Source organism: Pseudopipra pipra, chromosome 1 (genome assembly GCF_036250125.1).
Source record: "Pseudopipra pipra isolate bDixPip1 chromosome 1, bDixPip1.hap1, whole genome shotgun sequence".
Classification (NCBI taxonomy): domain Eukaryota; kingdom Metazoa; phylum Chordata; class Aves; order Passeriformes; family Pipridae; genus Pseudopipra; species Pseudopipra pipra.
In genome coordinates this window covers 147,318,246-147,345,795 of record NC_087549.1, presented here as the reverse complement: position 1 = coordinate 147,345,795, position 27,550 = coordinate 147,318,246, and the positions used below count along the sequence as shown (strand labels likewise).

General features: G+C 41.0%; 1 long non-coding RNA gene across 1 annotated transcript in view; it reads left to right on the top strand.

Moving 5' to 3' along the window:
* Positions 1-26,272, top strand: part of LOC135403827 (uncharacterized) — a 31,142-nt gene extending 4,870 nt beyond the window's left edge. The window contains exons 2-3 of the long non-coding RNA XR_010425505.1: positions 19,181-19,228; positions 20,498-26,272. This is a non-coding gene — a long non-coding RNA (uncharacterized LOC135403827). The remainder of the gene's footprint in view (positions 1-19,180; positions 19,229-20,497) is intronic.
* Positions 26,273-27,550: the final 1,278 nt, after the last annotated feature.

Here is a 27,550-nt window from a genome sequence, read left to right as displayed (position 1 = left end):
TTAGATGAGAGGCTTAACTTTTACAGACCTAATTTATGGCAGATTAATCCAGCACTAGGGTGAGGTATGGTACTGAGTTATCCGTACAATACTGTTACAGGCACATGTAACTAGTAGCTAGCACTGCCTGAATGTTTATTTTAGGCACTTTTGAAGTCAAAACTCAAGGAGTTAGGAGTCAAAGTCATTGACCTTTACTCTTTTTCTTGACCTTGATCCAGCTGAAACCTGTAAAAGAGATACTTGGTGCTAAAAACAAAAACTCCCAGTCAGGGCAAACTCCTAGATGCTGAAGGTTTTGCGTAAGATCACTGTGGGACCTTCAGGCAGGTAAATAAGTCACAAGGCAGCTTAGGTGTGTGTAAAATTACTACGGATCTCTTGAATTAAGTCCAACTCATCTCCTTTTTATATCAACATAGGGCCCCATAGGCCCAAGGCTGTGCTTATGCTTTTCCAGCATAAGCATTTTTCTGTGCACAAAAGCTCCATCTGACCAGAACGTTACGGATATAATTTCTAAAGCTTTTTGAGATCCCTGGGTTAAAGGCAGTGTATAAATGCAAGCAGTACTATTTAAACTGCTGCACTACTAAAAGTAGAACTTCAATGACACACAAATATAGTTTTGATAATTATTTGATATGATGGATTGGTTAACAATTGTCTTGCAAACAGTCAACAGACTAAATTTGCCTTAGACCAGTCTTTACATCTGGGGCTAGCTGTCCTCCTCACCTTTCCTGGAATGCCAGCTATGATGAGCAAGCTATTTTCAGTTTCTTATTAGGAAGCTGCCTTTGGACCAGTTCCTACATTACTTAGCATTTTGCCTGAGTAGCAAAATCAGAATCTGTCCGTAGAAAACCTGTTTTCTTGGCACTTTGAGCCGATTCCTTATTAGTGTATTACCTCTAATATCTGCTATGTGCTGTCTGCAGTGGCCTGTGTAAGCACACCTCTATGAAGATGGAGTTGTTGTGACACTTGTCTCATGAAAGAGCCTCTCCTGTTCTTCACTTTGAAGGTCCACTAAAAGGTGTGTCTATGATGACACATCTGTTCTGGTATTTTTTTTTTCTTCTTTCTCATATTAAAAAGTACCGTGATAAGTTCTTGTCGCTGTGCCAGGACGTCACTCGATACATGTAGAGGAGAAACAGTTTAAAGCTACTTGACTAACAGCTTCCTCTGTCAAATATGACATTAGAGTTATGATTGTCTCTTTTTTATCTCCTCACTTTGATGACAGGCTTATCTGAGGGAGCGAGACAAAGAGCGAAGTTGATTCAGCCTACCATGCTGTGCAGGTGAGAGTTTTGAGATCAAGTACAGCTGTTCGAAGGGCAAGTCCTAGTGCTGAATGACAGCTGCTTTCATCAGAAGCATGGCTTCTTTCTTTCTTTCTTTCTCTTTCTTTCTTTCTTTGTTGTTTTTTTTTGTTGTTGTTGTTGTGGGGTTTTTTGACAATGCCAAGAAATTCAACTGAGGCTTGAGGAAGGTACAAGATAAAATATCAAAATATGACTGCTTGTGTAATAGTGTCAGTCTGAGCTACTGGCTCCTTTTGACATTCTTAGATCAAATCAGATGCTTTTAGAAAATCAAATGTGTTATTGCTGATTCTGGTCAGGAGTGGATCTGTTTACCAAACCCATGTGTATCACACCCACTGTAAGGCTGCATGAAATACTAACATTTCTGATTTGTTGCTAGGAAAGGGTTGCAGATTGCTCAGTTCTGTGCTCTCAGTGAGGGCTTTCCAAGATCACGCTTTTCACCTTTTTTTGAAGAGCAGCGTGATATTCCTTCCTTCTCTCCTTCCCTGCCCCTGTCACTCCCTGCCTCTCTACCCCACCTCTCAAACCCCACTGTTAGTGATTTGATAAGTTCATTAGCCCACTCTTCAAAAGCCCTCAGATAGTGCACGTTATTGGGACTTTTGACGTGTGGCTATTTTGAATTTCCCAGAACACTCCCATATGCAGATACAGTATGAGGTTTTGCAAAAAAAGCACTCAGCCTTTATTGCATGAACAAAATCTCCCATGTAAGCAAGCAAAGAAGTATGTGCTTATCCAAGTATTTATCTATGCCTGCAGGTATTTGAAGTTTGTGAAGGAGTGCAGGGTTTGTACATGCACCGGTTGGACTATACGTACATGTTATTAAAAGCTGAATATACCTAGGGCTCTCTCTCACTCACTCTGCCTATCCAGGAAGGAATATATATTTTTTTAAACCTCAGGTTTTCTTGCATTCCCTGAATAGAACAACCTGATTCCTACCTTAGTATTTTCTTTCTACTTGTCTGCTATGTCATATGCTACAAGCATATGACTACATTCATGCTTTTTATTATTTCCTCTTACTTTTCTTCAAAGACCATTCAGGCAATCTAACTTCCTGGAACTGAAAGATCCTGGCTGTGTAACACTGGAAAGTCTTGAGGACAAAGACACTGCTTTTCTTTTCTGCAATACACATCAGCCACATCTCTGTAGAAGTAACTTTCCAGTATGGTTTTCCCACCAGCAGGAGACACTGCTTTTTCTTCCATGAAACATGTAAGAGCCTTGGAGTTTATTTTAGGTGAAAACAATCATTCATGTCACCCAGTAAAGGCACTGGAAATAAGAAAAGTATTTGTAGCCATTACAATATTCCAGTATATGGTACTTTTGCAGCTATTGATTGATATTCACTGAAACCTAGAGAGAGTAGATTCTATTAATACCAAATCTACCTATTAACCTCTATTAATATTAAAACAGGACTGAAAGAATCATGTGAAGTCAGAGGGCTTGTACATATTGTAGCAATGTCTAATATTTATATAAACACCCATTGCATGAGAAGAAAAGAAAAAATGCTATTTTCTGCTTGCATATATGCATTATAAATTGTAACATTACATTATAACAAAGTTACAAACTAATACACTTGAGGAAGAGAGTGAAGCTGTGAAACTATTTGTGTGTGTTAGGAACATGCTCTTTCTTACCCAGATCCCACCACTGAAGTCATGTAAGGGGAAGCCCTATACTCCATGGGATCCTATTCTCAAAGTCAGGACCACCACTGCCATATGCTACGTCTTCCACCTCATGTAAGATCACAAAATGTAAAGGGATGTAGGAAAAGAGAAGTATGTGTCTCATCTTAAAACCCCCTGGAGCAAGAGCAAGGCAGGGTTGCACAGCGGTCAGGAGTCCAGAGCTGCAGATAACCAGCTCGACACTGTTTTAGTTCCATTGAAATTTGAGGTAGTGGGTACCTAGATGCTTTTGAAAAATCTCAATATGCCTCAATTTGCCCTTCTTGACATCTAAATATCTTAAAAAAATATGGCCCCTTAATTTTCAACAGAGATTTCCAAAATTAGATCCTTTCATTATTACAGCCAGAGTGATAGCAATTGCTACTGAGGAGCTTTTCACTGTGGCCAAACCCAACAATAACAATAAAAATCTAATAATCCAAGCAATCGACTGCGTATTGAATAATTGTTCTGGGTCCACAGTGTAAATAGCACAATTCTGGACATACTAAAGAGACTGAAAGATTAAAAACCTAAATGAACACAGAAAATGTCTGTCACGTCAGATACATCAACTCTGTCAGTCCAATACATACACTTAATTAAAATGGTTCAACCATCTGTCCAAGAGGGTGCATGGGAAAACTTTAATTGATCGTCTCAGTTTTTCCAAGCGATCAGGAAATAGGGCTAAAGCTAGCTCTCCTGGAATGGATTTAAGAATTATAAAACTGACAGTTGGGGAATTTTCTGCCTTAGCTATTTTAAGCCTCTCTTATTTCTCCCCACAACTTCGACAGAATCGGACGATTCAAAAAATACAGATGCATCTGAAGTACCAAGAAGGCAGGTGAATGACATCCCTGGGTGACAGCCAGGCCTTGTGCCTGAGGGGCGATGTGCTGTGAAGAAGGGTAGGTGTTTTCCTGCCCTCCCTGGAGGGCACTGCGGCGGAGCAAAGGAAGCTTTCATTTTCCACTGGGGCTCTCCAGGAGCTCAGTGATGGAAACAGCTGAGAGGGCACGCAGGATCCCTCACTGCTTTTTTTTGCCTCTCTCGCCTCTTGATCGGGTGTTTGCTCTGTAAAAAGATGCAAAGTCAGAGCTGTGTTCACCTGAGTGTGGCCACCTCACCTGGAGCTGTGCCTAATGTGGCAGATCCTAGGATGAGATTCAGGTCATCTAACTTCACCTACCTAAAAGGTGAACCTGCCAAAGGTCTAGTCTCATCTGGTCACCTTATGAAATCAGTGAAAGAAAGGCCCCCTCTGAAGGTGAGCAAAGCTCCTTTCTGTAAATGCTCCTGCTGAAGGCCTCCAAAAAGACATTAAGTCCATGTAATTGTTTTCCCTAAAAGACAACCTGTAATCAATCACTGAAGACAAGAGACCATCATCCATGCTTATCTTCATGGCCACTGGCTTTTCCAGATCAGATTCTTCCTGCTTGTTTTTTTCCCAAATTCAGTCTTGGGGTTACAATCTAAGGTGGCTTGCTTATCTCCTCCTTTGCAGCCTCCATTGCCCTCTGCCATTTATTTACCTCCAAAAGATGAGGTTCTTCTATCAGCCATCTTCACAGAAATTTCCTCAGAGACAGTTTAACCAGCTTTGGGGGGAACGTGCCATAGATCTTCATATGAAAATATCTGTATGAGGAAAAAAAAAACAACAGTGGCTATTCTGTTGCTTCTAGGAGAATGTTTACCAGGTGGCCCAGGTCTCTCCAGATGATACTCTATCGCCATTCACCAGCCTCTGAAATAACAGCCTCCACTGATGAGGGTGAAAAAAAGCTCCACAGAGCAATCATTGAAGCAGGGATAGCTGACACAGAAGCAATCCCTTTTGTAATCACCCCCTTAGGCCCTTCAAAACCTGGATGGCAACAGCTCAAACCCTTATCCAGGGCCCTCTCACCAGCCCTGCTCTGTTATCATGGCTGCCTACTCTCACCAAGACACACTGGCTCCAGCGGTATTTTATATTCCTTGTTGTGGGAAGAGGCTTATGCCTCCCCATTGCTTCACTAACAGCTAGGGGAGATGGCTGAGCAAGTTGAGCAGTGGTAGGAGCAAAGCGAGTACTCCTTCAGCCTGCTCAGTAGCCTCAGGAAACAGCAAGGTTGGGGCACACCCTGCCCGAGCAGGGGAATGGAACTTCAGAAGACTGCCTCTATCCCTTTAGACCTCGAGCAATCTTCCAGTCCATTCAGGTGTTTGCAAAATGGACAGACTACAGGAATCTTTGGTATCTGTCTATGAACTGGACGCAGTCACAGCAGCCAGTTAACACGCATGTGCTGCTGGGAGGTGTGTGTGATGGCACTACCACGGAGAGCTTCTGGAAGTTGAAATGCACACCAAGGCTTCCCTGAGTGCCTTGGGAACCCAGCTCTCTCTGTGGCTGTCTGCTTCAAGACCTCAGGTTCACGAAGAAGTTTTAAATGTTTGTTATGTGTGTGCAGGGAGTTCAGTGACTGGCTAATGGGTGTCAGGTGACCAGCAACATGCTGAAAACAACCATTGATCAGAGCACTTTCAGAAGTGTTCTTATATTGTGGGGTATAGCAATGCTTTTTACACACTTGTCCCAGTTTAGCTGCAAAAATCTGGGGAGACAGCAGTCAGGTGGAAAGCTTGTGAGGAAGGCTCATGAACTGGGAGGTTGTGCTAGGTTTGCTTCCCTGATGCTCCAAGTAATGTCTTTTGACTTTGTTCATGTGCCCTTCGTCTGGTCTCCAGCCTCCATGCCCATTCTTCCCTCTTCTCCCACCATTCACCCTTGTTCCATCTCACTCCCAAGCTGCTATCTCTGCCCTGAGCGCTTCTAGAACTCTGCCCTGTCTCACATAACCAAACTGTCTCTAGTGTTGCTACCAAATGAGCCTAAAGCCATATATGTATCTTTTAGCAGTGCCCACACCCTGTGCCTGACCACCCGCTCTGTACCGTCTTCTGTACCTTCTTCTATAGTTTTCTGAGACTCCATGAACAAAACTCACTGTTGTCCTGCCCTGGCTCTTTCTGGTTGTGCTGTTCAAGGCACCACACATCAAGGTGTTCACCCACCCAGAGAGCTGCTTTGGGGGAAGATAAGACATTTTAGCTGTGCTTGAAAAGAGGACAACTTCCACTCCTGAACATCAGCCCCTGTGCCTGTTACACTGTCCCACCAGCTCCCAGTGACAGCACGGTTCCTCATCAATTGTTTTTTAACTTGGTGACCTTTTCCCAGCAGGGTCATAGTATCTATTTGTGTTCACTGAGGCAATGTCTTCTAGCTACATCAAGCTTGATGCATTATTATCCTAAACCGATTTTCTCATTTCATTTCAGGAATACAATTGTACTATTTGTTTAGAAGCTCCTTCTTCCACTGACAGTAGCTACTGCTTGCTGTAAATTACACTGTATTATGACATTTCATTTTTCTGATAAAAAAATGAATTGTCACCATCCCAGTCTTCTGGTGTACTGCTTAAGTAGTTAAGCTCTTTGGGTAAACTGGGGAGAGTTTACAAGAAGACATATCATCCTTAATATTTAAAATACACTTTAAGAGGAGTGACTAATTGTGTGGGAATAATGTCATCGCTATGTTTGCATTATAGTTCTATGATCAAAGAGAGACTTCTAAGATATAATCTAAGCTCACTTAAATCCTAATGAGAAATTACATGGGAATGTTGGTATTTCAACAATCCACAAGAGTAGCTGAGCTCAATTATCCTGATGTCATAAGGGATTTGTTTGGATAATTGAGACTTCTGACCATTGAGACAATGTTCATTGTAACTAATAGGCATGCAGGGATAAATCTCTATTTTGAGGAAGAGGGAATTGTACACAGCTACAGCTTTGAATAACCAAGTTGTGCTGTAAACCCAGCTTGTATCCCCATGGATCCATGTGGTTAATAAATAAGTAACAAGGCGGGCCTGAAACTCCTCTGAAGGATTCGTCAATTGGTTCGTAAACACGATCAAGTTAGCACAGAGATAAATGGCTCCACCTGTTACCCAGCCCTGCAAAATTTATCAACTTGAGATTAAAATCTCTTTGCCTATCCTTATGATGAAGTTCATAATTATGAAAAAATGTATCATATATTACTCGCAAGTCAAAACAAATACTATTCCTTAGATTAGTGGACCAGCACAATTACACAAGTCTGCCTAATACTTTCTCCTTGAATTAATTAACAGAGTACAAAAATGTAGTAAATTCTTTATAAGGGTGAAGCCTTTTTACACTTGCTAAAGACTTTCTGGGTCTCTTTGAGCCAAAGTAGGTATTGGGGCCAGCTGGACAAGATTCACTCCATGCTCCCATGGTTTCAGAGTCATCCCAAGATAATAGAAAGCATGGAGATGGGAGCAGAGATATGGGCAAAGAACTCACTGTGTTTGTATCTGAAGACTGTGAAAATAGGTCAAGTAGGTTTGTTTGTCTGTTAATGAAGTCTGTAAGAGTTTTCCCATTTCTTTTTTAGGAGGAGGTTCTTCATGTAACACTTAATAGCATCTGACTGGCTTATAGAATAAAGCAAGAGCTGAAATCTTTTTTAAGAGCACCCTAGGATCACAGATCTCACTGAATGTTAGTAAAGGCTATGTTCACAATTCACCTCAACATTTCTGAGGCCTCTGTTTTAAGTAATGAAGATTTTAACGTCCTTTATTAGTGTTAACAAGCCAACAGTGTAGAGAATAAAAAAAAAAAAAAGAAACCTACAGAAAAATGAAGAATATCTGAATATCTTTCTGCCACTTTACATCCATGACACTTGTAAGTCTGCATGACATGGTACTGCATGAACTTCTTGTTATTCCCTGTCTAAGGTAATAAGAAGAGGAATAAGAATTACGGGAGGAATTAAATAGCTTGCATACAAGAAGAGACTGAATAGACAAGGTTCCTTTAATTTGGACAAGAGAAGGTAAAGAAAGGATATGATAAGAGATCTAAACATACATGAATGCTGTGAGGAATAGAAAGAGGAAATAATGAGTCACTATTTTTGTAATGGCAGCAGGTTCAACATTAAGAAAGGAAGATTTTTTTTTTTTTTTTGCACAATAAAACAATACTAACCTGTTGTTACAGGGTATGGTGAAGTGTGGAAAGGCGGTAGATTCAAAAAAGCTAGAAAAATTTCAAATGAGACAAAATGGAGAGTGGTGGCTATTAAAACTGATGATCCCTGTGCAGTTCTGGGTAATGGAGACCTTTGTCTAACAACTGACAGAGCTGGAGATCAGATGACACGATACCACTATGTTATACTTTGTTTCTTAAGCTCTTTCCTGAATATCCACTCCTGAGTGCTGCTGCAGGCAGCAGAATACCTTTCTGACCCTGAGTCTGTGCCTGTGAACTAGACAGGCCAGGACACAGGCAGGAGAGCTGCCACAGTTGGTTTATTAGTTTTGTCCCTGGTACAGGTTTGACCTGGGCCAGCTGTGAGAAAACTTTGTTACCAAGGAAGTGCACAGGAATAGTTTGGGATGTTCAGACCAGTAGTTATTCATAATGGGCAGTTTTAGTGTGGCCACCTGTTTGGAGGTAAGACTCTGCCTTCATGGAAAGCAAGCTGGGCAGTGCTGGTTGGCCTTGAGGCCCAGAAACGTTCCCTGTACAACTGAATTTTTGCCTGAAAAGTGTTGGCTGTCCTTACATGACTGACCACAACAGAATATCCTGTAATACAGAGTGAAGGAAACCTCTGAATGTGACCTTCTTAGGGCTTCTTTCATAGACACAAATTTCAATAGGAAGTAGAAGATGTTACTGAAAAATGAGTTCAGGTGACCTCAGAATCCCTAAGAAATGACCAGACTTCAGGAGACACAATCAATGAAATGTGGGTGTCTCAGGAAGATGGTGGCAGCAAAGGGTTATTTAGAATTTGTGCCACATTTTTTCATGAAGAGTAGGAAAATAAACAAGTCCTGAACACATCCTTTAATTTCTTACTTGAATCAGTTTTAAATCACAATTAAAATCACAGCTGATTAAACATGGATTTATCCGGTTTCCTAGTATAAGATTCAGAAATTACCGTAGGCAGTATATGGCCCAGTGCCAGTGCCACACTCTAAATTAACCAGGGGAATCTGATTTTGTATTGTGTACCACTCTACTATTAAGAGGATGGACAGACATGTTAGACAGGACTTGTTCCCACTTGATTGATCCTGGCTCTGTACTATTTTGGAAGTTAAGTACTTTAACCTTTATCCCATTGCTGCTTGGTGTGATGTAATAGTAGAGCTCCTAAGTGCATTTCTTGTCAGAAGCATCTTAAATCATGCACAACTTAATCGAGCTATTAAAAAATAAAGTTTCTTCTCTTGCTTAGTCTATTTTCCATCCTCAATGACTGAAGTCCACTAGTAGAAGTCAATCATATTAGGGAGTGATTGGCTTCTTGCCTTAGTTTTCCTCATGGAACCACAGCTCACTTTCTCTTTGTGTGCTTCCTGGGGGTCTGGTCAGCCAGGCTGCATCCCAGCAACAGACTAGAGGCATCACTTGAATTTCTAGGGTCATATCTGGGACTCTTCCCACTACAGACTAACAGAGTTTGGCAAGGAAGAGGGGAATGGCTGGGAATTCACAAAGTCTGTGTGAAGCAAGCAGTGTCCCACTGGTGGACTCTCTTGTTTGACCCACTTTCAGTCCTTCAGTTTTCATGTTGCTTTTCTTCTAAGGTAAACACACTGTAGATCTCATTCTGCACCATCTCATTCATTCTTTATGAAAGGCCATGGGGGAGTATATTCAGATCACATGCAGTGGCACTTTGCATTGGAATTGATACCTTCAGTGTCATCTACAGTCAAGAGACTGGTAAGACAGAGACTGGATTCTTGTCCAGTCACCTCAGAGAGACAGACACAAATTCTGAGTTATGTGTTTAGTCCAGGTGGTCTAGGCTAAACCTCTATTTCTGTCTGAGACCTGAATAGGGCATGATATCACCTATTCAGTTTATGATTCATGGTGTATCTTAACTTTCTGACTTACTTTCAAAATAATGCTCTTTATGCCAGATTTGCCCCTTTTCTGTTCTAGTCCGTAAGGTCATAATGGAGGAGATGCATCACCCTGGAGATGGCATCATTAGTTTCCACTCTGGGGTCGGAAGAGGCTCGTCAGAAGAAGGCACCAGATACTATTAAGCCTTCAGTTGTCATGGCTACCTTTCTTCTGCCTCACTCATAGAATTGCCTTGGGACCATTAATGGAGAAGACACTGGAAATCTTGCATTGTTGCAACTGCTTTTTAACAGATTGTGAGATCCCTGGGTTTCTGCACCTTCCCTGGGAAGGTCCTCAAGTTCCCGTTGGTCATTCACAACAGGAAACAAAGGATGAGACTTGGCTGAAAGAACAGCTGTGAAAAGAGAAGAGAAAAGGAGTAAAAGGTAGAAAAAAATTGGTGAAAACAGAAATACATCAGTAGAGGACAAAGGTGTAAGGCTGAGGATCAGGAAATAATGCAGTTTGCAGGAGAGAAAATGGGGAGTGGGTTGAGAGAAGAGCAAAAGACATCAGAAAAGAGAAGCGAAGAGTAGATCATCTTCCTTTCTGCCAGGCTGTATCACATAATATATGGAGAATCAGGATTTCAGTGTTGTACAGCAAAGATCTCTTCTCCAAAGCTGAAGGAATTGGCTCACGTCTGGCCCTAGATCCCTCTCATCCACTGACAATCACATATGAAAGACAAGGTGAGATCACTGCACTTTTGCTTGTTTTCCCTAAGAGAATGAAGGAAGACAGGGGGAACCTGGTGCCCCAAATGGCTTCAGACAATCTGAGCCCATGAGCTGCTTAACAAGTTAAGCAGCGAGGACATAGAGAGCATTGATCCAAGTGTCCTGTCCCCAGAGACAGGCACATATAAATGTGAAAGTTTCATGCCTGTTGGGGAGCTGGCTGTCTGGTGTTGCTGTACATGAACCTGAGAAACAAAGCAAGAAGATGGGCATTAGATGCAGAGGACCTAATGTGCTACACATGTATCACTTAGCCTAATCTAATCTAATACATTCCTATACCTTTATCAAAATGCTTGTTGTGCATTTTAGGATTCAGTAATGAAAAAACACTATGGTTGTTCTTATTCAATGATAAATTTTTACAGGTTATGTGGATTACATTAGTGTAATTCAGTAGTAACGTGTTACAGATTCATCTCTTTCCTGGAATAAACTTTGGGCTCTCTCTCTCCAGCAAAAGCACTTAAGATATAGGAATTCTTGAGCACTGAAACTTTAAGCAGTGAGGTCACTGGCCCACTCTGTGTGTCTATGCACACATTGCTTGACAAGGGTCATAGGCAGCAAGTAAGCCCAGTCAGTATAGATTACCTCTCCATTTTCTCATTGGCTAACCCCAATGTATTGCCTTGGATTAGGTATAGGGAAGCCTTAAACATGTTTTTCTCTGGAAACAAACATAATTTTCAACATTGCTGTAGAAGTGGCAGGATGATGAGGCACTCAAATATTTGTGACTATTTTTTTTCATGAAGGAAAGATCGTCCATTGTGCATTTAACTTACCTACATGGCATCACTGAACAGAAAGTGCCTCTGAGTGTGCAGGATAAATAAAGGACATGCAGGCCGATTTTTAGACTTGATTTGCTTGCTTGTTTCCTATGCTTGTTCTGTGATTGAATGATTTTTTATTTATTTTTTTATTAGAATATTAATTAACAGCCATTTATTTTCTTGAGATTTGTTTCCTCCTCAGAGACAAACAGTGTCTGCTGCCTTTTTCTCTTAATGTATGAACCATTTGCTACATGCTTACAAAATGATATCAAGTGTAAATCTAGTCCTGATAAGCAACCTTGACAAGGAAATTACTTAGCATTCAGTGTTCGTAGGAAGGGAGGGTGGCAGAGAAAGAGAGAGAAGCAAAAAGAGGCAAGGGGTGAGATCTCAAGTGAAATCAGCACAATGTGCTCTTTTAGGATTGGTTCTAGAGCAGATAAGCTTTCTGTTCCTCCATAAAAAGGTCAAAGAGTCTCAGCATCAAAACTGTATTTACCAAAGTTTGCTGTCATTTGGTGAATTGATCACACATACAGTAAACAAACCTTTGTAAATATGAAACCAGATTAGCATTTTCAGGTTTCTCAAATGCAGCATTCTCTATAAAATGGTTGGGCATTTTTCTTAGACATTTAAATCCTATGCAAATAGTTACAGCAAATATATGAATCAGAAAAATGCACTTTCAACTGCAGTGACCACTCCTTTCTGTATATCCTTTTATTTGAAAATAGGCAAACACAGGACTGAGTTATTTCTATTTGTTTTTTCTGTTGAATGTTTTTAATGGTTTGTACTGACGGAGGAAAAAAATGATGTTTAGTTAAAGTTGATACAACCCACAAGTGGACATGTCAAAACAAGCTATAGAAAGTTACTTTTGATGTGTTTTATTGAGATATCTATGGTACTTTCCAATTGCCTTATGCCAAAAAAGGTAGCTCTGCTCAAAAATTATTTCTTTTGAAAACCACAAATACAACTTGTCAGCCTTTTAAATGTGCTTCAGTATATTTAAAGAGATCCTTCTTAAACTACCAATTGTCTACTGCTGGGGAAAAAAGACAAGTAGTACAGGAAAATCAGGTCAAAACTCTTTACATGAAGTACTTGATTTTATTCAGGTGGTGATATCAGGTCACTGCTATTTGTATGTGTACCCACGTGTGTTTTTGTCTTCAGTAGATGCATGTGCAGGAGTTAAAAAGTAGCAGTGCAGAATGGCAAATTATTATCTCTGTGACTGTTAGTGCTCTGAGACAAAACTACAGAATATCTGATGACACTCAGATGTCCTTTCTATTTTAAGATTCTTCCTCTTACAGAAGAGAAGTAATCCAACCTGGAATTTTCCAGGATTTTCTATTTCCTCCTGTTTTAATCAGACCTTAAAACTGCTACAGAGAAAAAAAAAAAAAAAAGAAAGAAAAAAACACACCTCATTCTCTTTCCGTACACAGAGATATGGTTTTCCCCACCTTAAACATACATGGTTTGAGTTCAAAGGCTCAGCTTCCTGAGTGATAGTGAAGGTCTGTTGTTTAGCCAAAGGATCAAGAGGATACTGGGCTCTGAGATGTCAGAGAGCGTGTCTAGGCAGGGGTGGGAGGTTTCTCGGTGGAGGTGGGAGGGATGGTAACCTTGATACTTAATTACCCCATCTTATCCATGGCTGCTGTAACCACAGGGTGAGAAAATGGGAAGAAAAAAAGCCTAGTAAAATGGCTTGTGACTTTTACAACTAGAAAGCGTGTGAGGCTGGGTGTCTGTGCATCCCCCTCCTGCTGTGGTGGAAAGCTGTTTGCCAGGGCCCTGCCTCTGAGGGAGCAGGTCCAGCTCCTCCAGGAGCCTCAAGAGAGCCACCCTCGTCCTCAGATGCTGAGGGACAGATGAACACACACAGCTCTGCTCAGCACCACTGGGGACATCTGTGGTAGGTGCCAGCAGGGCTGAAGGATAAGCCCGAGGTGATGCCCAAGGAAGAGCTGGACACCACCAGCCCTCCAGGAATATCCTCTACAGTAGTGCAGGCACAAGCTCAGACTGAAAAAAAAAGGAAACTTACAGGGATAGGAGCTTCCATGGAAAGCTCTATAGACCCCAAGATGTAGACTCCTTCGAAGTGAGAGACCAACTTTTTCTGAAAAACATGGATCTCAAAGAGCCCTCACACTGCCCAGGAGCCTCTGCCTGGGTGAATGGGAGACACTTGGGCCTGGTCACCTTATAAAAACTCATGATTAAAGTTGGACATAGGGTTTATGGCATGCAAATATCAGTTAAGGAAGAGCTTCCCTAGTTTATTCAGGGCTGCGAGTTGTGGGATGAAGCTCTAACTCTGCAACCCTTTTGCCCCTGTCAGAGGGTGGCCCACATTCCCAAGGCTGAATGGGCAGGTAGACTGTATCTATATGCCAGGAACAGACCCTGACATGAATAATCTGTCTGTACTGGGGATTTCCTGGCAAAGGAACTATCAGGCAGTGTAGAGCTCAGGTGCATATACCTGTAATTGTGAGGAGGCAGATGAAGATCCCACAGCACAACAAAGGGTCACAAAGATTCCCTAATAGAACGCCAATGGACATGGCAACTTAGAAACCTATAACAGGTGGTCTGTATCCTGAAGAGCTTCCTACAAAAGAGACATAAGACAAGGAGAAAGGAAGTGATGGTTTGAAGGTCCAAATTAGCTCCTTTATCCTTTGTATCTCTTCGCTATTTATGCCCAACAATGTTCTGTTTATCAGACTCCTGGTCTCCACTGGTTTGGTGACGCCTAGCAAACCCTCTGTGTCTTCCTCCCGTCCACAAAACTAATCATGTCAGTGCTCTCTGGAAATACACAGAATTTTAAGGGTCTGTATATATATACATATATGTGTGTGTGTGTGTGTGTGCCCTTGCACAATGAGCCCTGCTTTAGAAAAAACTGGAAATAGCTAAGGCATAAAATCCATCATGAGAAGAGGAAAAATTGCAAATTACTTTAATATGTACAAAATATGTACCTGTGTTTTGCTGAAACTGTTTTCATAATATATTGCAGTGTCTGATAACTTAGACAGCTTTTAATACACTAAGGTGTTGTAACTTTCACCATTTCCGTAGAATCAGAATTGTTCAGTTTGGAAAAGACTTCTAAGATCACAGAGCACAATGGTTAACACAGTACTGCCAAGTCCACCACTAAGCCATGTCCCTGAATGCCACATCTACACATCTTTGAAATACCTTCAGAGCTGGTGACTCCACCACTTCTCTGGGCAGCATGTTCTGATGCTTGACAACACTTTCTGAGAAGAAATTTTCCTAATACCCAGTCTAAACCTGTGAGGCCATTTTCTCTTGTCCTGTGGCATTTTACTGGGGAGAAGAGACCAACCTCCACTTTGCTACAACCTCCTTTCAGGTAGAGAATGATAAGGTCCCCCTTGAGCCTCCTTCCCTCCAGGTTAAACACCCTCAGCTTCCTCAGGCAACCCTTATAAGACTTGTGCTCCAGACCCTTCACCAGCTTCGTTGCCCATCTCTTTCTCCCACCCAACTTGGTGTCATCTGCAAACTGACTGAGGGATCCCTACTCAACTCCCACATCCAGATCATCAATAAAGACATTAAACAGGACTGTCCCCAGTACTGAGCTCTGGGGAACACACTTGTGACTGGCCACCAGCTGAATGTAACTCCATTCACCACCATTCTCGGGCCCCAGCCATCCAGGCAGTTTTTTACCCAGTGACCAGTGGACCTGTCCAAGCCATGAGCAGCCAGTTTCTGCAGGAGAATGTTGTGGGAAATGGTGTCAAAGGCCTTAAAGTCTGGGTAGACACATCCACAGCCTTTCCCTCATCCACTAAGCTGGTCACCTTGTCATAGAAGGAAATCAGGTTTGTCAAGCAGAACGTGCCTTTCACAAACCCATACTGGCTGGGCCTGGTCCCCTAGTTGTCCTGTATATGCCACATGATGGCACTCAAGATGATCTGCTCCATGACCTTTCCTGGCACTAAGGTCAGGCTGACAAGCCTGTAGTTCCCTGGATCCTCCTTCCAGCCCTTCCTGTAAATGGGCATCACATTTGCTGACTTTCAGTCAACTGGGACCTCCCCAGTTATCCAGGGCTGCTGGTAAATGATGGAAAGTGGCTCAGTGAGCACTTCCACCAGTTCCCTCAGTACCCTTGGGTTTATGCCATCCGTCCCCAGAGACTCGTGCATCTCTCTGAGTGATGTAGCAGATTGCTGACTGTTTCCTCTTGGATTATTGGTACTTTGTTCTGTTCCATCTTCCTGTCTTCCAGCTCAGGGAGTTGAGTACCTTGAAAATAACTGGTATTATTATTGAAGGCTGAGACAAAAGAGGCATTAACTACCTCAGCCTTTTCCTCATCCTTAATCACTGTTTTCCTTGCATCCAGTAAAGGATGGGGATTCTCATCAGCCTTTCTTTTGCTGCTAATGCATTTATAGAAGCATTTTTTATTGCTTTTTACAACAGTAGACAAAGTTCTAGCTGGGCTTTGTCCCTTCTAATTTTCTCCTTGCATAACCTCACAAGATCCATGTAGTCCTTCTGAGAGGCCAGACCCTTCTCACAAAGCTCATAAAGTCTCCTCTTTTTTTTTTTTTTCTTTTACCCCAAATTCCAGACAAAGCTCCCTGTTCAGCTAGGCTAGTCTTCCCCACTGATTTGTCTTTTGGCACATGGAAATGGTCCACTCCTCCACCTTTAACATTTCCTTCTTGAAGAATGTCCAGCCTTCCTGGACCTCTCTGCCCTTCAGGATTGCCTCCCAAGGGATTCTGTCAACCAGGCTCCTAAACAGGGCAAAACCTGCCCTCTAGAAATCCAAGGTTGCAGTTCTGCTGACTCCTGCTCCTTATTGCCCCAAGAATCAAAAACTCTATAAGTTCATAGCTGGTTTACTTTTTTATTAGCTGCTTTGTGTTTTATCTTTTGATAGATGTTGGTGGCTTTTGTGCTTTTGAGCCCCTTGAAACATAAATCTGCTGGTATAGAAGATAGAGCTATTGTGATAGGATTAAGACACTGTTTTCCTCTTAATACAATAATTCATTAAAATACTTTTTCATTAAATTGCAAAGTACATGTTGCTGACTTTTTTTATTGCAAGTGAAGACTGTATTGACACTATTATTAAAATGTGTTCACAAAGAAGGTTGGGTTATACTGTAAAAGTGGCATTAAAACAATACAAACAGCTCAGCAAGAAAGAATTTAAGCCTTGATAAATTAATCTGTATATAGCATGACACCTAAAGGAGAGTGAAACAGCCTTAAACACGTTCTTAAATAAGAACGCCTGTAACTTTATATCAGTATCTGAGGGAAAAGGGGTTGCAGAACACTACTAGATGTAACATTTACTGTAATGTATTATACCTGTTGACTTCTCTGAGTAAGGATTTTGTCTAGCATTAGGTGTTAACAGGATTGGGCCTAACCTGGCTCCTCACAGTAGCAAAGCGTGCTTGCTGCAAGCCACTATCTGTCAAAAATGAGCAACTGCCAGCACATGAGTGAGGTTTGGCTCTTCTGTGCAGCAAGGAATTCAGAGGACATTGCTATTTTTTGACAGTGGAAGGAACCAGATCAGGTTTTAACTTGACTGCAAATTAAGAGCTCACTGAGCATAAGAAGAATACTCCTGCAAAGAGCAAATAAGCTGAGCAAGAAGAATTGTGTGCCTGATCTTGCAAGGAGCCTATTAATGGAGTCATTAAAAAAAGTCATGTTCTGCTATTGGTGAAAGCGTTGCCCATGACTCACGGGCTGTATCAGTACAGCATGTGGTTCTCTGCCCACAGCCAGCGTAGCCGGTGAGCTTGACTTCTGTGCAAGTGTTTCACTGCCATTAAAAATCAGCCTGTCTGCCCAGTTACTCTGGCTGTCTGCAGTTACCCCTGGCCAACCCTCATGGATTTGGGATATCCAGGAGATAAATTGCTCCCATCCTTGCTACTGTGCAATCTCACAGTCGGCAAAGTAGGTAGATCCAGCTGTTAAAGCCAGCTGTTGAAAACCACCTCTGATGCCTCCAGATCCCTGTGATATTGACTCCTTTTCTGGGAGTCATGCCACAGGGCTTGGCTCAGCCAGCATTTCCTCCTTCTTGCCTGTTTTCTCCAGAGCAGCACTGGAAATCCCCACTCAGTTCCCCTCTCCCCCAGCCCACGCCCCCAGGGCCAGCGTGCACCCATCCACCCTGGCTGATACCTTCCACCCAACACTGCTCTCCGTGTAGCTTCACAGATTCCACGCTTCCCGTGCATGAGTCTGCAAACTCATGGGGGTTTGCTCTATGTGTGTGCATGTGAGTGTGTTTGGGGGGGAGCTGATCCATCCCTCAGAAGGAAACGTGGGTGAACCAGACTGGCCAGGAGCTGCAGCAACATGGATTTCATCAAATGTGGAATCCTTACATCTCCTTGTTCTCTGTTGTCTGCTTCCACCTATTTTGATCACTGGCTGGTCTCCAGGGCAGAGTGAAGGTCAGAGGCCCTCTCTGAACTACACATCTGTGTGCATATCCATCTGTTATCCTTATAGCCATACAGCTCACTTTTAATAAAGCTTGTTCTTTGTACTTCAGTAAGGCCAACATAAAATGTTGAGAATCTGTGAAGCTACGAATAAATTGTAACATTTAAATGTAAGGAGCATCCACTCCATTAATTTTATTTGCTGCATGGTCGCAAAGTGTTTAAAACAGATTCTGATCATGTGCCACTTCTTGATCCTTAAGTCTTAAAGGCTCTTATAGAAAGAGAAAATAGATATTTTGGAACAAAACCCGAATTATGATAAAGCAAGGTTTTAGAAAGTCACCAGTGACTATGAGATGCAAAACAAAAAACAAAATATGGGGGATTCTGAAATGTGGTAACAAAACTTCAAAGTAAGTTCAACAAGAAGAACAAGTTCTTGATTTGATGAATCTCTTAAAGCTTAAGACAAGAACTGATAAAATTGATAATTTTTTCTCATAAATATTAAAAATATTCATCATTTGTCTAAAACAAAATAGTTTTATTTTGATTACTAAATTTTTAAACTCTCAGAAACAAGGAAAAAAAACCACCTCTAAAGCAAACTTAAACTATATAAAAGTCAAGTTAAACTTTTAAAATACAGACAAAAATTTGTTTGATGGAAAGTACCTTTGATCAAAAATGTTTAGGGAAGTTTTGTTCCACCTGGTAGCCAAGTAAAGCAGACATGTATTTGTTATTCCTCTTACGCTTCACATGTCAGACTGGGCCTTATTGTTGTCTATATATGGTGTAGGCACATCTGTATATGTAAAGTGCTGGATGGTGCAGTAAAGTATTTGTGAAATGCTGCTGGTGATTGGACATATGGATTGGATATATGCAGGATGCTGATCATTATAATAATCTCCATGCACTCATGCCTGCATTCCTTTTATTAAACTTTTTACAAGTTTCACTATTAATTTCCTAAGACTCAAAGGTAAGAACTGAGAAAATACGAGCTGTCTGCCTACATTTACCTTCTAAGACATGGTTCTTTTGCTTTTCCTGCAGGAGTGCAGGACTCGATGGGAGAGAAATATTTTCAACAACTGTATTTTTGTAAGTTTTAAACCTTTCAAATTTACTTTCACCAAGTAGTCTTCCTCTGAGTCACCTGCGTGAAGCTGAAATATGCAGAAGAGGACAAAAAAAACGGTGCATCTTTACTCTTCCTGAGGGGTATTGCACTTGTGTGGAAGGAAAGTCAGTAGCACGGGCATGAACCTCAATGCTCCCAAACTCAATTGCTTAAGAGCTGGTCAGTTATGGGAGGTTACAGACACACTCCGTTGCAAGACTCACTTTCATCCCAAAGCATCCCTTTTGGTAATCTACTGCAACTGATGGAAAAGGAGGAAATTTTAAAATGGTCTGCTTAAGAAAATATGAGAAAAAAAAAATGGTCAACTCTTCCTTACCTTTACTTAAAACCAAAAATTAGATGAGAGGGATGAAATTGCTGGTTGGTCAGGGCAGAGAAGGGTCAAAATGTTTCCACCATCATTTTACATGTCTGGGGGAGTGAGGGATGAGAGAGGACCAGGGACATACATGGTCTTCTGCACCACCTAGATCCATGGGGTTGCAAAAATGGGAGAAATAGTTATAGGGTCAGTCAACAGAGTGCTGGCCACCTCTAGTGGTCGCAGGTAATTCATACTTTCTAGAAACATGCTCTTGATATGTACAAAGGCATTTGGCACTGGCTTACTCCCTGAAATCTGGGAAAGATCCAAACTGCCTTGCTTAGGGAAGCATTAGCAGTGCTTCTTCTGAGCTGGGACAGCCTCTGCTTCAGTTTCTCCTCAGTCAAGAGGAGAAATGGCCATTAAATTTACAGCACTCATGAGTTTGATGGGAATGAGAATGAATTCTCGAGCAAGCCAGAGAAGTGTGCCATTTCTACCCTTTACTTTGCTCTCAGTGGGAACACTGCAAACAGCCTGCAGTATGGAAATGGTAAGGTGGACAGACATTTGGAGACATGTACAATAAAGGAGAGCATTAATTTAAGAGATTCTGCCAGAGTGCATCAACAAAACTGACTGCACTTAAACAAAAAGGGGCAAAAAAAGGCAGAAAGATAGAGTCCATTCCCAGTCTGTGGAAAAGTAAGATGGTCTGAAAGGAATTGTCAACTTTGGTGAGAAAGAGAGATGCACATAAGAAAAATGTAACTTTAAAATACACAACCACATGATGTCGGGTATGCTTAATGGAGGGAAGGACTATATTAACCTGTTTGAATTGCTAATTGGGGATTTAGTTGGCTAGATTGGGGGTTATAAGATTAAGGCTTTTATTCTGTGTTTTTGTTCTTTTCCAAAGGTAGGAATCCTCCATAGATCCCTGCTCTTGGGAATCTAATGCCCTCAAATGCACAACTCGGCAGCCGACGAGCAAGCTGATAAAGCATTCCTTGCAGATACTTAATGGGTACATTCTGTATCTCCGTCTGCATCTTTCTGTCTGCCTATCTCTTTTTTTTTTTCCCCTTAGCACACTTGGAGGAAGGTAAGAAAACAAAACAAACTGAAAGAACTACCTCTTCCCTTCATGTTTATGGTTGCTTTTCCAGAAGTCATTTCCATTTATGGAAATAACTTCTCTAAATTTCTCCCATTTCAAGGGTTCAAGATCCCTATTTTATTTCAAGTTGCTTCAGCTGAATAGGGCAAAATGGAAAAAGCCCACAGGACATCAGGACATGCTGCACACCTTGGGTGATGAGGCAGCTTCATGCAAGGCAGGTCTGACATGGCAGGATGCTTTCTGCATTGCCGGGTCAGCTCCATCACTTTTTTGGGCACAGATAGCAGAGTTCACTGGAGGAAAAGCAGTTTACATTACCCTCCAAAACTACAAGTCCTCACCACAATTGTTGTGGTACAATAACTGAAATAATAATAAGAGTGTGGAACAAAGGAGAGCCTTTATTGTAAAGAAGATAGCAAGGGGTAGTTTTTTATTTTGAGGCTATTAATTTTTGTACAAAGGGAAGCTGATAAGGTTGTGTCATTTGCACATCTTCCAGTAGAGAGCTAGGACATTTTAAAATCATTGGCTCATTCTTTAAGAAGGCAAATACAGTAAAAACATATTATGTAGTAAAATTACTTTAAAAGTTCTCAGTTCTAAAATATATACAGAAATCCTCCTCAGAAATATTGTTTTAATTATTACCTGTATTTCCCCAAAAGTAAAGGCAACATAGCTTCATATCATCATAACTCTTTTTTGCAGCAGAAGTGTCAGAAGAGACATTTTTTTTTTCCTCAAGGAAAATAACTTCTGTGTTTGGTGAAAATGAGGTAACTGTCTTCAGCCAGTGGGTGAAATAGAAATTCTTCAGCTTACTTTTGCAGAGAGCTTCTCTGCTGGGTACAAATAACTGCCCAAACTGCCAAACTCATTTGTATCTTGCTGCTTGTGTACTTCAATTGCCCAGTGTTTTGCAACTGTTCAAAAAACCGCAACCATACTTATATAGGTAGAGTACTGCTGACTCCCAAATTGCCTCTTTACAGTCATTTTGCACCTGTAAGAATGCCTATTTATGGTGCAACTGTAACGCTGAACTGGATTTAAGATATTAACAAAGCTGGATCTCACATTTTTCCTGTGGGGTCCAAAATCTCTATTCTCTCTCGTGTAGGCATATTTCTACCCTGATCAGAGCCTTAATGAAGTCAGAAAAGGACCAGAAATGCTCAGGGATGCACCAGCTTTGATAGTAGATCAGGGACCCAGCAGGCCATGGCAACCTGCCCACTTTTAATGGAATGAATCTCACAGGAAATTTTGCGTAAAATTCATTGTCAAAACAGTGCCAAGTCAGATCCTTCAGTTGTAACAGAAGAATCAAAATATGGCTCTGCAGGGAGCTGAAAGGACGATAGATGCTGCTGCTGTGTGGCTACAAATGCCACATGATGCAGTGAGAAGCTGAGAGGGGTATTTTCGAGAAATTATTGTTAGAAAGGCTGTGCATAATACAGCAATGGGGAGAACTCGAGAAAGTTTGCAGCACAATGAGTAACACGTAGATGAAGCTGATAAACAGTTTCAGAGCTGGGAACAGCACAGGAACGCTTTCCTTGGTGAGAAAGGGTTTCAAATCCTTTTCCTCTTAAGAATTTTTGGATTTAGAGGCTCTAATGAGTTGCAATGCAGGTGACATCCTTTTGCAGTATGCTTTAGCTCCAGAACATGTCCACCTTGTTGAGATGGAGCTTGTGCTTCTTGAAGACTGAAGAAGAACTGCAGCACTTCTACTCAGCCAAATGAGCTGTGCCGGGGGGAATCAAATTGCTACTCCTGGAAGACACTTGTCTTCACTGATACAAATTTTAAAGCGTCTTATAGAATTCACTCATCACCCCACATCTGTCCCCTTGTCAGTTGGGCTTGATCAGTATTACTCGGTTCCTTTGTAGAGATTTAAAAGCTTCCCATTCTTCCTTTGAAATGTGGGAATAAATCGCATATTGGGTTTTGCAAAGTGAGTGAACGGCCCCTTTCAACTAGTCAGCAAAAAGTTTCAATAGAGGAATTAAGGCCGATGGAGAAGGAAATGTGATTCTGGGCTTAAAAGTTGTTTTTGGTGCAGACTTCTAGAAACCCAGTGCATACATTCATTGTGTGAGTAATAATGGAAAAGAAATGTCTTAAACAAATACCTTTTGTAGGATAAGTTTAATGCCACAATCATATTACTTGGGTTGACTGCAGAAATGGGAATGCAAATGATAAACCTTTCCCAACAACACTAATCTGAGAGGAGCTCTCTGGGAAGAATAGCTTCTGAAATATTGTACACAATGAAATATTGTGTCCTTCTCTACCCCCAAGGTTGAGGTCTTCTTCCCCTCTTCGGGCAAGTGGCACTAGTCGGATTACAGTGCAATCATAACAACTAAAGATGGAAAAAGCTATTGGGCCATTTAATCTCTTCCCCTGCTAGTAGAGGATTACTCCTGAAGCACGTTCTTCAATGCCTCATCCAGTGCTGGGTGACTGGAGCAATAGGTTTCCATCATTTTTTAGGGAGATTATCTTTTAGATAAGACCCTAATGACCTATGTCCTAACTACTCTGCTAGAATCCTCAAAGCAGGATTCCTCAAAGTTGGGCTTAAGTACAGCTGTGTGCATGCATTTGCCTGTATTTATTTTTAAAATCAAACTTAGGACTGTCACAGTGATTTTGATTAAAGTTTTTAACAGCTCTTTGGTCAGAACTCCCTTCTCTCCCACAGCTGTGTTACATGTAAAGTAACTATTTGCCCATTTGGTTTCAATCCATGTGTAAGTACATGTTGGAGGTTCCTCTGCAAGTTTTTAGTTTGTAAAGAACTTCAGGATCTTTAAAACTCCAATCATCCGTTAATGGAGAGTTTGACTAAAATTTTCTCTCCAGTTCATATGGTGTAATTTGCTCTCTTAAAGAGCTGTAGAAAAATTTGGACCTATTTACTGATTAATTCATTGCTCTTTTTAACTTTTTCATCTATGTGGTCAGATTTTTTTTGGTGTTAGGAGTTGTTCTGTTATTTTGACAGCAACTCACATCTTGCTCACCAAATTATAATTGTGAAGTTATTGCTATTTTTAAATCTAAAGCTTGGTATGATATTTTGTTTTCCTACTCCTTTACTGCATTTCCTTCATATTATTTTTACTACTGTGCATACCCTATTGTGTGTGCAGGAATACATATAGGGCCATCAGTGTTCTAACTTCTCTACTGTGTTTTAAAGCAAGTACCCAGAGAACTGCAATTCCGCGGTCATTAGAAACTTGTTTTACTTTGAATAGGAAGAGAATAACAACATAAGCAATATAACATACAATGAAGTAATGGTTCCTTTCTCCCCTAGTGAAGAGAGGTCAGATCTTCCTTCCTTCCTCAGACAGTGGAGCAGTCAGATTATTAGTGAATTCTAATAATGAAAACGGGGAAGAAGTTAATATATGTATGAACTGTCATGTATTTAAGCTTTAGACATGTAGGATCAGGATGTAAATTGATACTATACTGTTGAAGACTTTATGAAAGGAAAAGGTGTTAGGTGCTCAGATTTAACAGGAATCTTTTTTATGTTGTTCATGGGTTTGCATCTGGATCTGCAGTTATTTATTAGAAAAGAGGACTGGCCCTTTTTGTTCCTATAATAGAAAATATATTTTAAGGAGGATTAGAATGTTCAAACAGTTTCAGACAGACACCCTGCCTGAGAATAAGGTCGTATGGGATTGTGTCAACAAACTGTGATGGTCTTGCATGTTGAGTGGCCAGAGATTCATAAGATGGAGCAAAAAGGATGAAAAATTCAAGGTCAGTAGCAAGTTGGTCAGATAAATTATTTCCTTTTTTTTTTCTAAAAGGGAATAAGAAACTATATGTGATTATGAATAATGTCTACTCATTAGATAAGGTGACTGTGGTTTGTCCGTGCTGATTCCGGCTCATTAGTTTGTTTCTTTGATATTGTAGAACACTCATGAGCTTTTTCTGATAATTAATTATGTACAAATTTTCACCCAAGTCTTCAACAATTTTTTGTCATTAAACGTATGAAAAAAAGAAACAATTTTCTATTATTAAACATCCATTTATCTAATACAGACTTGACTATTAAAAAGAAGTCCAAGGCGTAATGCCACAGAAATTTCAGACAGCTGAATTTTTCGTAATTGAACGTGGCAATTTTCTAACACTGGAAATCAGGAATATCAGGAAAATGGGTGCCAGCAATAGGCAGGACTGATTGATTTCATTACAGGCTGCTGAGGCAGGCTGAACACTTGTGTGTAGAAGCTGGACATGCAGCAGTAAATAAACGGGAGCTTTCTTTGGCCCCGAGGCCAGCTGGCGCGGCCTGGCACGGCTCAAACCCACGCGGCTTAATTTTCTCTGTCCCCTAGAAGAGCAGCTTCATCCCCTGCTGCTTATTGGCAGTGGTCCTCAGTCTACACCAACCCCTGAACTGTGCCCAGACCTTGTCAGGGAAAAACGAGACACTTGGCAGAGGTCGGAACTGTGCCACGCGCCGCGCCAGCAGTGTTCCCAGCATGGGTGATTGGCCGGAGCGCAGGCGGCTCTCCGGGCTCTGCCTCGCTTTCCAAACCAGGCTGCAGTCCTACGTGCCCAGTCTCATACTAAGCTGCACATGCACAATTTTATTGACTGCAAAACTATAGAAGAATAAATAATTTTCTTTTTTTTTCTTTTTTTTTTTCTTTTTTGAAGCTACGACAACTTTAGAGGTATTCCTGACATAACCTAAGAGATAGCAGGGGAAAGACCGAGATACTGGAGAGACCAAGCAAAGTGTATAAATGATGCAAGAGATGCTTTGCTTAGGATATATAAATAGAAGGAGAAATCCAATGAAAAGCACATTAAAGCGAAAAAAAACCCAGCTGGACCTAGTTTCTCTATTCCTAAATTGTATCTTCCAGGAGAAAATGTTCCCAAGAATGTTAATAATTTTTCTCAAATCTGCTGAAAATATTTAGCAAGTCTGATTAAGTCAAGGATAAATTTAGTTATCCCCATAGCTGGTTTGATCTCAATTGCATTTTTGATTGCTTGGTTGTAATTGCCATTTTTATTTTATTGTATCTCTAATAGGTGCAAAGTTTCTTTTAATTTAGTGGTATCTAACTTACCTTGCAGTGTGTTTTGGTTCTAAGCAATTTCAGTCTTAAGCATACTTAATTCCCTTCTGAGATCCTCCATCACTAACAACACAAGATCAAATAACCAACTAATTAAAATTTATGTCCATCTTCTATTGAAGTCATCATTCATATCCCCTTGAGTAGGTGATTTCTGACTGTGTGATCCCACAGGAATATTTTTATGTCTACAGTAATATGTGAGTGTGGAAATGTGGAGTTTATTCTGCTTCATTCCTGTGTAAATGGAAAAGGTTTCAATTAAAGGGTTAGTATTATTTTTTTTCCAGTTTTCAGATATACTGTGCAAAAATGTAGCTAAATTTGTCTTGCTTCAAGGAATCAGTGTAAAGTTTTATATGTATCATTTTCTCGTTAAAATGCACATCAGATAAAATAAACATCATCTTTCAAAATCCAACTTTTTTCTGTTGTTTCCTTGTAGGCACAACTGTTCCCCTGGAAACAGGGGTGCAAATCCTTTCTGAACTGTCACTATCCCTCTGAACAAGTTATTTGGGGTGCTAGGTCACTGGTCATCTCTTCTGTGGGTGAAAAATTGCTTTAGCTTGTATCTAATGACAACTTTACCTTCCCAGATATGTTTATCTTTGCAAACGAAGCAAGGCTGTGGCTCAGGTTCAGACTAGACAAGTTGGTCCCCATCATCCACGTTGTTTCATTGCACACTGGCACCATACTGGGCATGTCCCAGTGCCCATCAGGGGATGGTGTGTGCCCATGGCTGTTCCCAAGATGCAGTACCAGAGACTGCGAACTTTCTGACTCCCTCCACCTTATACAGTACTCTGACACTATCCCAGAAAGATTTGTACACCCTAAAGACATACTCACATGACATTATATGATCCAAACAATTCTTACCAAAGGCTTCATGCTATGAAAACACCACTCTGATGAGCAGCAACACAGCCCTCACAGCATTTCAAACACGTGGAACTGCAGAAGCACACACAAAGGATGATGACTGTGTCTTAATGTCCCCATGGGCAGCGCAATATGGTCCAGAAGAAATCCAGGACCAAGTGCTGTGCAACATGGATTTCACCAGATTTTGTCACTTGGCCTCAGGCCTGTTCTATTTAGCAGAACTTCTTGAACCATACAGATACAGCTTAAGACAACATTTAGGAACTCTCCTTCACACATGAGGGCAAGGAGTGGGAATGCCCCTTCCTCTCTGTGGTGCACCCACTGAGTACTTGCTCTCCTTTCACCCAGATGGAAAAAAACCACCTGAGAATAGCTCTGCAAACACACAGACCTCTGAACCAACCTCTAAATGGAAAACCACAGTGGTGCAGAGCAGCTTCCTGTCCACCAGAAATGCTGATTACCAAGGAAAGAAATTGGAATAAAACTTTGACCAAAGTGACTGTCTAAGAAAATAGTTGTGCATGCAAAAGTGGTTAAGATAAAGCAAAGGGCATCGTGGCTTTTTGATAAACTGGGTTATCAATAGTTTTTTTGAGCTAAAATTAAAAGTCTGATGATGCACTATTTGATGTGCTAAAAGTCTGATTTTCACCACTATTATTTATGCTACTCTGTGGTTTATTTATTTTTATTTAGATATTTGCAATGATTTTTATGCTGCATTTCTACTGAGTCAGGTCTGTTTTCGAGCACATCCAGTTGGCATGAAGGCTTTCCAGTCAGGACAATTCTCAAGTACACA